The sequence below is a fragment of the Mya arenaria genome, chromosome 14 (genome assembly GCF_026914265.1).
Source record: "Mya arenaria isolate MELC-2E11 chromosome 14, ASM2691426v1".
Taxonomy (NCBI): Eukaryota; Metazoa; Mollusca; class Bivalvia; order Myida; family Myidae; genus Mya; species Mya arenaria.
Genome location: NC_069135.1, coordinates 47,639,727 through 47,654,969, shown reverse-complemented (window position 1 = coordinate 47,654,969; position 15,243 = coordinate 47,639,727). Strand labels below are relative to the sequence as shown.

The 15,243-nt window shown below is 30.8% G+C and overlaps 2 protein-coding genes across 2 annotated transcripts in view; one reads left to right on the top strand and one right to left on the bottom strand.

Annotated features, from left to right (window-relative positions):
• Positions 1–5,874, bottom strand: part of LOC128217248 (muscle calcium channel subunit alpha-1-like) — a 167,879-nt gene extending 162,005 nt beyond the window's left edge. Inside the window, exon 1 of the mRNA XM_052924262.1 lies at positions 5,083–5,874. The gene's annotated coding sequence lies outside the window, so the exon portion shown is untranslated. The remainder of the gene's footprint in view (positions 1–5,082) is intronic.
• The window catches only part of LOC128217250 (mRNA-decapping enzyme 1B-like), a 124,100-nt gene that overhangs the window by 29,334 nt on the left and 79,523 nt on the right, over positions 1–15,243 (top strand). The window lies entirely within an intron of this gene.

Here is a 15,243-nt window from a genome sequence, read left to right as displayed (position 1 = left end):
GATAGGGAGTGCAGTGTATAGGAACTGCAATCCTATTACAGCCAATTACAGAGTTACTGCCCTTTGTTACATTTTCTTGTCCGGAGCATAACTTGAAAACAATTGGATGGAATTTAATAAAACTTCATACAGTGATAGATGATAATGAGAGGGAGTGTAGTGTACAGGAACCGCAATTCTATTTCAGCTTATTACAGAGTTACTGTCCTTTGTTACTTTTTCTTGTCCGGATAACTTGAAAACTATTGTATGGAATTTAATAAAACTTCATACAGTGATAGATCATAATATGAGGAAGTGCAGTGCACAGGAACCGCAATTCTATTTCAGCCAATTACAGAGTTATTGCCTTTTTCTGTGTGTGTTTTTTTGTCAAACTTTTGTCCGTACAGTAACTTGAAAACTACTAGATGGAATTTCATAAAACTTCATACAATGATATAACATAATGAGAGGCGGCGTTCGGGGGTATTAATCAACTTCAGTGATAGCTCTAGTTATTCATGAAGAAATTACTTAATAAATTCTTAAAACTGAGTAGATTTTATCCCCTTGCAAATTGCATCAGCTCTAAAATTATTCTGGCACCTGTCAAAAAGACCTTATAATCAATCACTGCATGCCCCCCCCCCCCCCCGCCCAAACTATTGTGACGTCATTTAATTCAGTGTTGACACTGAAATTGTGCCTTTGCATATGCAAACAGGGATGGCTACATGCGCATACCCAGTTATAGCAATTTACTAATCATGTTGATGAAGAGTTGTTTTCACAAATAAGAAACTAAACATTTTCAAATTCGATCTCCCCTGATTGGCTGAAAATGTAGGGCAAACACTAAGGAATTATAAGAATTTTTTTCATGTATCTTGTAACATTGCAAAAAAACTTAAACATTAAGGAATTGTAAGAATTTTTTTCATGTATCTTGTAACTTTGCAAAAGACTTTGCAAGAAACATCAGACAGACTGTTTGTGTTCCATAATTATGAACACATTTCTAATAAACTTAAGAAAACAACTCTTTTCTATATGAATGAAAAATATGTTTTACCATACAGTAGACTAATAACTCTAGCACCTGGTAAAATGCCACCTAATCATAGAAACCCTACTGACTTCATTGGTTTTATATTACCCTAATCAAGGTAAGGAGGATTAGTTGCATAATCAAGACATAGACATCAGTTAAGCAAGGTGGTTTATTATGTAGTGATGTTCATTGCCAATGTTTGATGTACAAACAGCACACTTGCAGTACAAAGTCTGCTGATCACTGTTTATGCTTTCCCACTAATTTCCTAATGACTGTTAATTATTTTATTGATGTCTTTGTACCTTAATTATTTATTCATTTTCTTGTGAACCTGAGAGGATAAACTTATTAGTTGACAGTTATTCTTTCACATAATGAAAACACAGATTAATCTTAAACTAATGGAAGTCCTGCATTGTCTCTCATGCAACAAAATTGGTGGCAAGGTCATTGGTGATGTTCAAAACATGGCGGCTTTGACCCCTGACTTATTGTTTGTTGGTAAATCTATAAGCTATTGGACAAGTGAAGTCCTGCTCTGCTATTTTTGATGGTGCAGTTCTTCAATCATTCATGTGACTAGTCCCAGCTTGTCATGGGTGAGTCACCAGTCATTGGATCATTGTGACACCCATTATTTGTCATGTGACATTAGTTTTGATGGTTTGCGCATACATTAAAAATCAGAAAAATATTAAGCCTTAAAATGTTTCTCAGAAACATCTTGAAAATAATTATAGGTGTGTCTTAAGATGAGATCATAAAAAAGTAATTAGGTATGAAAGCGTGATAATGTCATAGCTACCAGAGCAGTGATGGCAAGTTTTCATGCACAGAACTGAACACATTAGTGGAATTAGTTCATTTATCCATTAGATTCAAAAAAAAAATCAAGACACTGTGGATGATAAGCAATATCCATAACAGTAATTTTTTTCATCAAAAATTTCCTAGTTAACTTTGTCGAAAAGTGGGCAGGCGTGATATTTTGTGTCATCAATACATCAGGTTTTTTTTTATCATATTTTCATGAAATTTGGTCAGAATATATGTCAGCATGATATTTCAGACCAGTGTTAATATTTGTCATATCTGGTAAAAATGAGATCACTTGGTCAAATATTTAGACAAATTTTGTGTTGAAGTTTTTTATTCCTTTCACAAAATCATCAGTGTTCATCCAAGAAACTCAGTCAGAATATGATAATTAGGGCTAGTATGATTATGGCACATTTTTTATTAAACACTATAGGTCACTAGGTCAAATCAAGAAAAGCATTATTGCATTGTCTCTCAACCTGAAACTCCTAAAATATCCCCAGACCTGGAGGTTCTGTATTGACCCTCAAAGGACAAATTTGTGGCAGGGTCTTTGATGATGCTAAACCTTTGTGGCTATGACCAATGACTTTTCAGTTATAGGGAAGTCTTACAATCAGTGGTTGGACACGTTTTTCATGACTGTCTCAATACATATCATGTTCACCATTGTTACATTGAAATCCCAACTGTTGCCAAGCTAGCGTCACATCTGGCAGCTGTGGTTGCTTTCATTCAATATTGTACATACTCGCTAGATATTTGCTGTATAGTCAGTGTCTTATCAACTAAGGTGCGACAGACATATGTTAAAACAAAAGATAATGTATGTGACAAACAAAAACTCTACTAGCAAACCCAAGTTCAGTTTGCCTAAAATATCCACTTATTTGTTTAACATCATTATAAACCATCTTAGTGGTAACCTCGAAATAATTTACACAAATGTATCATGTTTTCCTCATGCAAGTCTGAAACGTGAAGAGACAAATGACTACTGGTGACCTCCAAATGACCTCCAAAGTGAAAACACACATGGCAACTGGTGACCTCCAAAGTGAAGACACACTTGACAACTGGTGACCTCCAAAGTGAAGACACACATGACAAATGGTGACCTCTAAAATGAAGACACACATGACAACTGGTGACCTCCAAAGTGAAGACACACATGACAACTGGTGACCTCCAAAGTGAAGACACACATGACAACTGGTGACCTCCAAAGTGAAGACACACATGACAACTGGTGACCTCCAAAGTGAAGACACACATGACAACTGGTGCCCCTCAAAGTGAAGACACACATGACAACTGGTGCCCTCCAAAGTGAAGACACACATGACAACTGGTGACCTCCAAAGTGAAGACACACATGACAACTGGTGACCTCCAAAGTGAAGACAACATGACAACTGGTGACCTCCAAAGTGAAGACACACATGACAACTGGTGACCTCCAAAGTGAAGACACACATGACAACTGGTGACCTCCAAAGTGAAGACACACATGACAACTGGTGACCTCCAAAAATGAAGACACACATGACAACTGGTGACCTCTAAGTGAAGACACACATGACAACTGGTGACCTCCAAAGTGAAGACACACATGACAACTGGTGACCTCCAAAGTGAAAACACACATGACAACTGGTGACCTCCAAAGTGAACACGTACATGACAACTGGTGACCTCCAAAGTGAAGACACGCATGACAACTGGTGACCTCCAAAGTGAAAACACACATGACAACTGGTGACCTCCAAAGTGAAGACACACATGACTTCTGGTATTATCTTAGTGAACTTCTAAATTACTTCTGGTTTTATCTTAAGTGAACTTCTAAATGGCTACTTGTATTATCTTAGTGAACTTCTAAATGCCTACTGGTATTATCGTAGTAAACTTCTTTATTACTTCTTCTGGTATTATCTTAGTGAACTTCTAAATGACTTACTGGTAATATCTTAAAGAACTTCTAAATGACTAGTGGTATTATCTTAGTGAACTTCACAATGACTTCTGGTATTGTCTTAAATAACTTCTAAATGAATTCTGGTATTATCTTAGTGAACTTTTAAATGACTTCTGTTTACCTTTAAATGAAGAAAATGAAGTTTACTCATCTAGTTAAGGTAGCAGACAGCCACTATCAACCTATTTCAATTTTTTCTGGTATAATTCTCTTACAATTAGAATCATAAAGGCTGCCCAATTTTCCAGCCTCATGAGTTTTCCTTCCCATGCTAACAAGAATGTTTAATGAAAGTCATTGGCCTGAAAAGAATTGTTAATAAAGGCAGGTTCTGTGTTTGAGGAGAAAAATTGTTGAAAAAAGTTTGACTTTCATTTATCTGCAAACTTACTGGTCATATTAGAATTTGGACAGACTTTAGAATAAATGTATGAACTAGTAATTGTAGATGGTATACAAGGTTGTTCAACTCCTAAATCTGGCATTGAAATGTAAAACATTATCTATTAAGTAGAAACAGTACCATTCCTGTCATTGATCAAACTCAAGGAAAATCCATATGCACTGTTTCATTTGTGAATAGATTCCATATTATGTAAATATTTAAAATTTTCAAATGAACTGACTTTTATGTTACAGATTGATATTTGTAAGTTCGTGGTATTGAATCTGACGGTGCCTTGTTGTTAACTCAAGTTGCACATTTATTGAATATTTTGTTTCAATGGTTTTTGTTTGTTCTTGTGAATAGATTTAAACAGAAATTTAATGGCTTCAACTTGCTTTTCATTTTCTGGAGAATTTGTTGTGGACTCATTCTTTCGGCTATGTTGCTGTATTACCAATTTCTTGTCATTGGTCATAATGCAATCTGAGCTGTTGCTGAAAATAATAAATGTTGTGGGGCTGCTTGCGCTGCTTAGATATCATGGTAATGATGGCGCTGCTTGTACCACTGTTGAGAATGAATAGGGTGGAAATAGTGGTTGTAGTGCTGCTTTTGCTAATGACGATCATAGTGCTGGTGTTGGTGTCATGCTTAAAGAAGTGCCATAGAATTTGCATAAATGTCATTATTTCTCAAGTTCTGTGTGGTATATGAAGCAGATTTCTACTATATTTCTCTGCTACTTGCCTTAATGGTGAAGACTGTGTAGAAGGGTGAAGGGAGATGAAATGAGATTTGATGATACAATCCAATCTATCTCTAGGCAAAGTCATTAATTTCATATCATTGTTTAAGTCTTACCTCATGGTGAGGGTATTGTGGCTATGCTGAAAAAAGAAAAATTACTTAACACAAAACACTGGTGTAAATATTCCAATAAGAAAACCTCATGAGTTGCTCTGGATAAATCCCACTTGTAAAAAACCTCTTGCGATCTGGAAAACTAGTTAATCCTCATTCGCTTTGAAAATCCTACTAATCCAGGCTTTCCCCCTCTAATGATTAATTCTCAAGAAATAACCACTATTTCTGACAATGTTTCACCACCACACATTCATTTTGTGTACACAATGGCTCAAACACACAATCATGTGTTGCTACTGCCCGCTTTTCCACATCCTTCATTGTTTTAGAAGAAAATAATCTCACAATTTATTCACTTTTAGCAAACAGATATTATCAATATTCTTCTCTTGTTCTAAATAGAATTTTACCAGACAGAAAACTCCCATGTGTATTGTTTAAAAACTCCAGAACTTGTGCACTTCTTTTCTCTTCTTTTCTGTTTTCCCAAACTTCACCTGTATTCACATTGTCATAGACATCCCCGATCTCCTCTCTCAAATGCAATATCCAGCTCGGTAGTTCTATATAGTTTTATTTATAACTACTTATAATAGAATCTCTCTCTGCTTTGACTTCCCATTTGAGCACAGCTGGGCTTAGAATGACCTTGCAGAGTGACTGTTTTCACTACACCAGTTATTAAATTCCATTGATTTTATGACACCTAAATCGTCACTATGTTTAAAAATATCCTTCTTGAATTTAATTCCAACAACTTTTGATGTAATGAAGATAGTTTTGTCTGAAAGTGTTATGTAATTAATAGCATTGTGTGCCAAGAAACAACTGCAGAGAAGCCTTGCTAGGCAATAATTTTAAGAATGGAGGGCTATATATCAGCAAATCTGGAGTGATAGTGATCAAGATACAGATTCTAAGGAAAGGTAAAACCATGTTTTATACTAGAGATTGGTAAAAGCCGTCAGTATTGACATGTTTGTAATGGGAAACTGTTGGAAACTTGCACACTGGATGTACTAGTTTTAAATGCAGATAACACTTATTCTTCTTCACCTGAATGATATTCCATAAAGATAGCATGTTACATGCATGTTACATTTATAATGAAATTTATGCAATAGTATGATTAAGTTAGTTGGAGTTTCTGCCAACATAGGTTAAGATAGATCAGAATTGTCTGGCCAGCATTTGGACAATATTGCAGGATATTGTTGAACAAATTATTAGTAATATGAGTAAAGTGATAATAATCTTAAAGTTAGTAGAGTAATGTATGGTGATAATAATCTTAAAGTTAGAAGAGTAAAGTGATAATAATCTTAAAGTTAGAAGAATAATGTATGGTGATAATAATCTAAAAGTAAGAAGAGTAATGTATAGTGATAATAATCTTAAAGTTAGAAGAGTAATGTATGATGATAATAATGTAAAAGTTAGAAGAGTAATGTATAGTGATAATAATCTTAAAGTTAAAAGAGTAATGTATAGTGATAATAATCTTAAAGTTAAAAGAGTAATGTATAGTGATAATAATCTTAAAGTTAGAAGAGTAATGTATGGTGATAATAATCTAAAAGTTAGAAGAGTAATGTATGGTGATAATAATCTAAAAGTTAGAAGAGTATTGTATGATGATAATAATCTAAAAGTTAGAAGAGTAATGTATAGTGATAATAATCTAAAAGTAAGAAGAGTAATGTATAGTGATAATAATCTTAAAGTTAGAAGAGTAATGTATAGTGATAATAATCTTAAAGTTAGAAGAGTAATGTATGATGATAATAATCTAAAAGTTAGAAGAGTAATGTATAGTGATTATAATCTTAAAGTTAGAAGAGTAATGTATAGTGATAATAATCTTAAAGTTAAAAGAGTAATGTATAGTGATAATAATCTAAAAGTTAGAAGAGTAATGTATGGTGATAATAATCTAAAAGTTGGAAGAGTAATGTATGGTGATAATAATCTAAAAGTTAGAAGAGTATTATATGATGATAATAATCTAAAAGTTAGAAGAGTAATGTATGATGATAATAATCTAAAAGTTAGAAGAGTAATGTATAGTGATAATAATCTTAAAGTTAGAAGAGTAATGTATTATGATAATAATCTAAAAGTTAGAAGAGTAATGTATGATGATAATAATCTAAAAGTTAGAAGAGTAATGTATAGTGATTATAATCTAAAAGTTAGAAGAGTAATGTATAGTGATTATAATCTTAAAGTTAGAAGAGTAATGTATAGTGATAATAATCTTAAAGTTAAAAGAGTAATGTATAGTGATAATAATCTAAAAGTTAGAAGAGTAATGTATGATGATAATAATCTAAAAGTTAGAAGAGTAATGTATGATGATAATAATCTAAAAGTTAGAAGAGTAATGTATAGTGATTATAATCTTAAAGTTAGAAGAGTAATGTATAGTGATAATAATCTTAAAGTTAAAAGAGTAATGTATAGTGATAATAATCTAAAAGTTAGAAGAGTAATGTATGATGATAATAATCTAAAAGTTAGAAGAGTAATGTATGATGATAATAATCTAAAAGTTAGAAGAGTAATGTATGATGATAATAATCTAAAAAGTTAGAAGAGTAATGTATGATGATAATAATCTAAAAGTTAGAAGAGTAGTGTATAGTGATTATAATCTTAAAGTTAGAAGAGTAATGTATAGTGATAATAATCTTAAAGTTAAAAGAGTAATGTATAGTGATAATAATCTAAAAGTTAGAAGAGTAATGTTTGATGATAATAATCTAAAAGTTAGAAGAGTAATGTATGATGATAATAATCTAAAAGTTAGAATAATAATGTATAGTGATAATAATCTTAAAGTTAGAAGAGTAATGTATGGTGATAATAATCTTAAAGTTAGAAGAGTAATGTATAGTGATAATAATCTTAAAGTTAGAAGAGTAATGTATGATGATAATAATCTAAAAGTTAGAAGAGTAATGTATGATGATAATAATGTAAAAGTTAAAAGAGTAATGTATAGTGATAATAATCTTAAAGTTAGAAGAGTAGTGTATAGTGATTATAATCTTAAAGTTAGAAGAGTAATGTATAGTGATTATAATCTTAAAGTTAGAAGAGTAATGTATAGTGATAATAATCTAAAAGTTAAAAGAGTTAAATGTATAGTGATTATAATCTTAAAGTTAGAAGAGTAATGTATGATGATAATAATGTAAAAGTTAGAAGAGTAATGTATAGTGACTATAATCTTAAAGTTAGAAGAGTAATGTATAGTGATAATAATCTTAAAGTTAAAAGAGTAATGTATAGTGATAATAATCTTAAAGTTAGAAGAGTAATGTATGGTGATAATAATCTAAAAGTTAGAAGAGTAATGTATGGTGATAATAATCTAAAAGTTAGAAGAGTATTGTATGATGATAATAATCTAAAAGTTAGAAGAGTAATGTATAGTGATAATAATCTAAAAGTAAGAAGAGTAATGTATAGTGATAATAATCTTAAAGTTAGAAGAGTAATGTATAGTGATAATAATCTTAAAGTTAGAAGAGTAATGTATGATGATAATAATCTAAAAGTTAGAAGAGTAATGTATAGTGATTATAATCTTAAAGTTAGAAGAGTAATGTATAGTGATAATAATCTTAAAGTTAAAAGAGTAATGTATAGTGATAATAATCTAAAAGTTAGAAGAGTAATGTATGGTGATAATAATCTAAAAGTTGGAAGAGTAATGTATGGTGATAATAATCTAAAAGTTAGAAGAGTATTATATGATGATAATAATCTAAAAGTTAGAAGAGTAATGTATAGTGATAATAATCTAAAAGTTAGAAGAGTAATGTATAGTGATAATAATCTTAAAGTTAGAAGAGTAATGTATTATGATAATAATCTAAAAGTTAGAAGAGTAATGTATGATGATAATAATCTAAAAGTTAGAAGAGTAATGTATAGTGATAATAATCTAAAAGTTAGAAGAGTAATGTATAGTGATTATAATCTTAAAGTTAGAAGAGTAATGTATAGTGATAATAATCTTAAAGTTAAAAGAGTAATGTATAGTGATAATAATCTAAAAGTTAGAAGAGTAATGTATGATGATAATAATCTAAAAGTTAGAAGAGTAATGTATGATGATAATAATCTAAAAGTTAGAAGAGTAATGTATAGTGATAATAATCTTAAAGTTAGAAGAGTAATGTATAGTGATAATAATCTTAAAGTTAAAAGAGTAATGTATAGTGATAATAATCTAAAAGTTAGAAGAGTAATGTATGATGATAATAATCTAAAAGTTAGAAGAGTAATGTATGATGATAATAATCTAAAAGTTAGAAGAGTAATGTATGATGATAATAATCTAAAAAGTTAGAAGAGTAATGTATGATGATAATAATCTAAAAGTTAGAAGAGTAGTGTATAGTGATTATAATCTTAAAGTTAGAAGAGTAATGTATAGTGATAATAATCTTAAAGTTAAAAGAGTAATGTATAGTGATAATAATCTAAAAGTTAGAAGAGTAATGTTTGATGATAATAATCTAAAAGTTAGAAGAGTAATGTATGATGATAATAATCTAAAAGTTAGAATAATAATGTATAGTGATAATAATCTTAAAGTTAGAAGAGTAATGTATGGTGATAATAATCTTAAAGTTAGAAGAGTAATGTATAGTGATAATAATCTTAAAGTTAGAAGAGTAATGTATGATGATAATAATCTAAAAGTTAGAAGAGTAATGTATGATGATAATAATGTAAAAGTTAAAAGAGTAATGTATAGTGATAATAATCTTAAAGTTAGAAGAGTAGTGTATAGTGATTATAATCTTAAAGTTAGAAGAGTAATGTATAGTGATTATAATCTTAAAGTTAGAAGAGTAATGTATAGTGATAATAATCTAAAAGTTAAAAGAGTTAAATGTATAGTGATTATAATCTTAAAGTTAGAAGAGTAATGTATGATGATAATAATGTAAAAGTTAGAAGAGTAATGTATAGTGACTATAATCTTAAAGTTAGAAGAGTAATGTATAGTGATAATAATCTTAAAGTTAAAAGAGTAATGTATAGTGATAATAATCTAAAAGTTAAAAGAGTAATGTATAGTGATTATAATCTTAAAGTTAGAAGAGTAATGTATAGTGATAATAATCTAAAAGTTAAAAGAGTAATGTATAGTGATAATAATCTTAAAGTTAAAAGAGTAATGTATAGTGATAATAATCTTAAAGTTAGAAGAGTAATGTATAGTGATAATAATCTTAAGGTTAAAAGAGTAATGTATAGTAATAATAATCTAAAAGTTAGAAGAGTAATGTATGATGATAATAATCTAAAAGTTAATAGAGTAATGTATGATGATAATAATCTCAAAGTTAGAAGAGTAATGTATGATGATAATAATCTAAAAGTTAGAAGAGTAATGTAAAGTGATTATAATCTTAAAGTTAGAAGAGTAATGTATAGTGATAATAATCTTAAAGTTAAAAGAGTAATGTATAGTGATAATAATCTAAAAGTTAGAAGAGTAATGTATAGTGATTATAATCTTAAAGTTAGAAGAGTAATGTATGGTGATAATAATCTTAAAGTTGGAAGAGTAATGTATAGTGATAATAATCTTCAAGTAGGAAGAGTAATGTATAGTGATTATAATCTTAAAGTTAGAAGAGTAATGTATAGTGATAATAATCTTAAAGTTGGAAGAGTAAAGTTATAATAATCTTAAAGTTAGAAGAGTAATGTATAGTGATTATAATCTTAAAGTTAGAAGAGTAATGTATTAAGTGATAATAATCTTAAAGTTAGAAGAGTAATGTATAGTGATAATAATCTTAAAGTTAGAAGAGTAGAGTATAATGATTATAATCTTAAAGTTAGAATAGTAATGTATAGTGATAATCAGGGCTTCTAAAAACCAGCAATTTTCCAGTCTGGAACGATTTCATGCTGGACTGATGTCAGGAACAGAAATTGGTCTGAAATTTGTTTGTTTTTTTCTATTTTCGATCGAAAACGGTTAAGTCAGTAATTATTATAATACACAAACCTGGTTTGTCATTCACACCCCAATAAAAGTGACAAAATCACAACCATCAGTTTAACGTGACCATCTGCTTTGTTTCACTATGATGAACACTTGATATCATCTAATTGGCAGATACAGTGTGCTTAAAATGAAAGCCTTAAATCTAAGATAACTCTTCTTTTACTACACCATTTTAAATAAAACAAAGGACAGTCTATGCAGCTTTTAGAGCCGGGCCTTCATTTTATTACCTAAGATTGATAAGGAAACTAGTTTCATCAAACACAACAAACCTGTTTCCAAAATAATGTTTTGACAGTGCTCCGTCAGATGGCCGTATTGTGAAAAGGTTTGTCAAAGTGATTTAAGAAACTAAACCCTCAATCAAACTCTGGTAAAAGACTGAAGGCAGGGCTCCATAAGCAACATGGACTGCACTTTGCTTCATTTAAAATGGTGAAGAAATAGTGAAGTAATCTTTGTTTAAAGTCTTCATTTGAAGCAAAATATTGCCTTCCGATGTAGCATTTACGATGCAATTAATCACGTGGTATACACACACTGAGATATCTTCTAATAGGCAAATGCTTTTTATCAGTCAAAACACATGGTACTTCACTGGAGACAAAGTTAGCTGACTATATAATGCAAATATTTTGGATATTGTTTACTCTGTTACTTTTTTCCATGTCCAAAATAAAATTGTTTTTTTCTTACGATTAGGCTTTGCGTATATACAGGCTAAATGGCAATCAATTTAATCAATTGTAATATTAAAGGGGCTGTCTCACGTATGATAAAATAGCGGAAAAAAAAGAAAATTGTCGAACACTGACATAAACTTGGCATCGATGTGTACAATGCATTGAAACTTACTAACTGAAGTACCACATAGTTTACAATTTATTTAAGTTTAGCAGTTATTTTGTATTTTTCCATTAAAAAAGATTACTGGGTATGTCTTCCAGGTAGAATTCATTCCTTATGCGTGATTGGATTGTCGGTGTTATCATGTGATATTACCGAGGTAGGTCTATAGCTTAATTATGTCACTCGATTGGAATAAGCCTTTGTAGCGCAGTGAGTAAGACGCTGTACTACAATTTTGGCGAAGCGGTTCAAACTTTGGTTCCAATCTGTGACACAGTCCCTTTAAGAATACACAAACATTACACAGAAAGTCTAACAGATGTAACAGAAATGCTTTCAGGAAAATAATGGTATGTAGAAAATAAACTGTTGATAAAATAGCTATCTATTAGCTCATTTATTTCCAAGTTGTAGTGGTGCCCCATGATTTAGCTGAGAACCAATCACTAGACGGAATGTCGGGCATGTAAAACCGTTAACATGAAATTATAACATACAAATTGTAGTTACAAAGAAGATTTGATTGGCTGAGTTGAGAAAAAAAATCTATGGAAAACCTTTAGTATTATTACATTAATTGCTATTTTATTGTTGATATTGGGAGTTATCGTTAGAATTTGAAAATCACAAAATTGAAGTTTTTTTTATCAGACTGTGCTATTAGCAAAAACATTATGGTAAATACTTAAATATATTTACACATGCAAGACTGCCCCTGGTCAAGCAGAGAATGGGGTGCTTAGGTCCAAAGTTTCCAAATTTAACAGCTTAAGTAGATTAAAACCTCAGAGACATATGAAACACGGATTGGAAACTGTCCGATATTGGTGAAACGTTAAGTAGAAATAATTTACCCACAATTCTAAGCTGGTGCTAAGCAAGTTTCGGGAAATTCTGCCATTTCTTACATTGAAGATAATCGGGCATCTACGTTAATTTCAGTCAGCACAGCTGATAAGTTCTCGTGTAATTAGGATTTTTTTTATATAAATTGGTATAAATTAAAAACTAAGAAACTCATTGAATAATAAAGAACTCCATTATTTAGCCACAGCCAAATCTGTGCAACGATCAGGAGAAATAATTTACCTAGGCCAGAGTTTTTTTATCTTTAGATTTACGGGAGATTTTTCAAAAAGTTGGGTAAGGAGGAGGAAATAAAAATAAAAATAAAATGCATAAAATGTCCCGAAGGAGAAATAAATAAAAATAAAACGGATTTTTCTCCGATTTTTTTTATTTTTTAAATCTTCTTATATCATGAAGACAAAACACACCATACTTGTGTCAGCTATTTCATAGGCTGAAAAAAGGGTGATAGATCACCATAAAGTTTCAAAAGCATAATTATAAGATCCTTTTAATGACTGAAAATATTGACCTCAACACTGTTGAGTTCAAGCGCTCATTAAAATTAATTGTATACATTTGTTCGAATGCATCTATGCATATGAGGTGCTTATATTATCAACCCATGGATTTTATGAAACATGTCAGTGTAATAAAGAAGTTTAAATGGCCATTTCTAACCTTTTGCCCACAGTATAAGCATAACCTTTCCATTGTGAAGTAATCAAACATTGAACAAAGTTTCAGACACGGTATAATAAGGAGGTCAAATGTGTTTTTAACGAAATAGTACCATGACAATTTACCGTGATGTGGTTTTGATATAGAAAAAATAACCAAAAAAAGTTGACGCCCTGATGGAAATTCCTCTTCACTTCAAAGTTTCACAGGGCTTACGGATACACAGACAGTCAAAATCTACATTTATGTACTTCACCAAAGAAAATTCGGGAGCATTATGATAAATTTGACAAGTGTTATATGTTTCAAAAAACCAGGTCTAAGAACTGATTTTAGAAGCAGTCCTGATAAATATCCTAATTCCAGCTATGCCCGTTGGCAATAAGCAACGGATAAGTTTGACTTCTTGCACTGACTGCCAGATATCTTATGTTCAGATTTTTTTCTGTTTTATCGGAAACACACACTATGTTATTATTACATCATTTTCAGTATTCTTTAACGATTTAAATTCTAATTCATTATTAAACTAATTAACAACTATGAATATCACGATACCTTGTGTTTTTCTCTTCAAATATGTGATCGTGAAGTAGTGTGTTCAATGCTCCCCAGAGTCAAATTCAGAAAAAAATATCCATTTTGACTATGATGAACACGATATCATTTTGCAGTTTGTGTTTGTCAGAAGCTATACATTTTTGCACTGTAATCCAATTCATCCTTGTTAATATACGACGTGCGCCAACGACTTTTAATAGACAAAACAACCCAAGAATTTCTGTCTCCTTATTTTGACCGGAAGTTTCGCAATCATTCCACGAAACGCGAACAACATACTGAATCTATAAAAAAATTCACAATAAACACGCTTAAAGTTCTCCACGGTTTGATATAAATAATGAAAAATAAACATCGGAACGTTTTTGTAGTAAAACATTTCTATATAGCTGCAGAAATTGCGAGAAATAAGGGGTATGACAAAAACTACTTTCACTTTTGACAGGACGTTGTTATGTTAACGGGTACCTGTTCTGTTTCCCCGCATATTTCCGACTGGTTTACGTGGTTTGTGCAGTAAAAAGACCTATAATTAATGACAATTGGTACACCAGTTGGTTCTGGGATATGGGTTATAGAACACTAATTTTATTTTCTTCTTAACATTGGAGCAACGTTCGTCGGAAAAAATAAAAATAAAACTACGAAAATGAATTTTATTTTTATTTGGGTTTTGCAATATTTAGGTACGGCGCTCCCGTAAATCTAAAGATATAAAAACTCCGATCCTTAGCATGTGCTAGCAAGTATGGGGAAATTGTGACAGATAAATGATTATGGTGGGTAAAATGTCACTGCTCACTAGCGATCAAAATAATCTAAATATAAATAATAGAAGGAAGTTTCTAATCCAAGTTTATATGTCTTTGAAAACATGAAACAAATTTAATCCAAAGCGATCAAGTACAATGTATTGTAGTGTAAAATACAAAAAATCATCACATTACATGATTCTTAGAATGATTAAATGCCTCTAACTTTTACACGATTCACCACATGCTTTTTTTGCTGCAATTTCTCCTTACCAGGACATTATTTGTTTAATCTGTTTTTCGTGAAATACCCTGCGATATAAGCATATCGCACTACCCACTCCTGCGATATAAGCATATTGCACTACCCACTCCTGCAATATAAGCATATTGCACTACCCACTCCTGCGATATAAGCATATCGCA